Source organism: Salvelinus sp. IW2-2015, linkage group LG17 (genome assembly GCF_002910315.2).
Source record: "Salvelinus sp. IW2-2015 linkage group LG17, ASM291031v2, whole genome shotgun sequence".
NCBI lineage: Eukaryota > Metazoa > Chordata > Actinopteri > Salmoniformes > Salmonidae > Salvelinus > Salvelinus sp. IW2-2015.
In genome coordinates, this window is record NC_036857.1 from 1,262,764 (window position 1) to 1,263,857 (window position 1,094).

The 1,094-nt window shown below is 37.6% G+C and overlaps 2 long non-coding RNA genes across 3 annotated transcripts in view; one reads left to right on the forward strand and one right to left on the reverse strand.

The window, feature by feature from the left end:
- The window catches only part of LOC139029021 (uncharacterized), a 1,820-nt gene extending 1,751 nt beyond the window's left edge, over nt 1-69 (forward strand). For both annotated transcript variants that reach the window (XR_011481233.1, XR_011481234.1), the window contains exon 3: nt 33-69. This is a non-coding gene — a long non-coding RNA (uncharacterized lncRNA). The remainder of the gene's footprint in view (nt 1-32) is intronic.
- On the reverse strand, nt 3-728 carry LOC139029020 (uncharacterized). Its single transcript, XR_011481232.1, has 2 exons — nt 120-728; nt 3-86 (listed from the first exon to the last, which is right to left on the reverse strand). It is a non-coding gene; the product is annotated as an uncharacterized lncRNA (long non-coding RNA).
- Between the last annotated feature and the right edge of the window lie 366 nt (nt 729-1,094).

The window sequence follows — 1,094 nt, forward strand, 5'->3', positions numbered from 1 at the left end:
AAGTTTATGGGAAACTGTACTCCATTTTAGAGGTTGTTTATGGGAAACTGTACTCCATTTTAGAGGTTGTTTATGGGAAACTGGTACTCCATTTTAGAGGTTGTTTATGGAAACTGTACTCCATTCAGACGCTCGTTGCCAGAACCCTGTGTTGCTAAGGCGATCCTAGTAGAGACATTGATGCTCAGGGATAACGCGACCCGATAGATAACCTCTGTTAGAATAGCAGGTTGGCGTCTCACTAACTAGGTGTTAAAAATCAAAACAAAAGAATCGTTATGAACCAAAAGATCAATCTCATCCTTTTCCCCGCCCAAAACAACTGCATAGTTCAGTGAGACCATGTAGCTGTTTACATTGACTCGTAATGTTAATGGTGTCCAACCATTTTAAAACAAGTCGTTTTACCTCAGGCTAAAGCTCATAAACTAGAAAGGTGATTTGAAGTGAGAAAACACTACTTTTTCCATCAACATTTACTTTTGTTCCATAACAAGTAATATTTCAACCACCTTAAGCCCAACTCGACTTCCTAGCACATCAGATTAATTGATCATGGAAGTAGTATTTGCTAGAGGAGAATTTCATTTTACACTTCTATACAATCGCTTACCTCAATGTGAGAGATTTTTTCTCTCCAGGAAAAACATTTAGATTCTGATTTTAGTTGTGGTTGAAATGGTCACATCAGGACATGGAAACCACAAGGGGAAAAAAACAGATATTGTAATATCTTGTTCCAATGTTAGTATTTCCATTTCCCAGCTAAACAAATATAATTCTTAGTGGCCATTACCACTGTGTGACCTCCAACCATCTGCAATAAAGATTATAAACTCAAATAAACTAACCTTACTAACTAACACACTGAGACAGAGAAACACACAGAGACCGACAGACACAGAAAGACCGAAAGACAGAGAGAGCGAGAAAGAGAAACAGAGACAAAAGGTCAGACTAAAACATCTTACAGAGAAACTGATTTTAAAAACAAAAGTGAAAGTTCTGAACCAATGCACTTCATTGATTGTCAACTCCAACAGCAGACACTAAAACAATACAGAGACTTTCATTTGACATGCTTTGGCCATGTG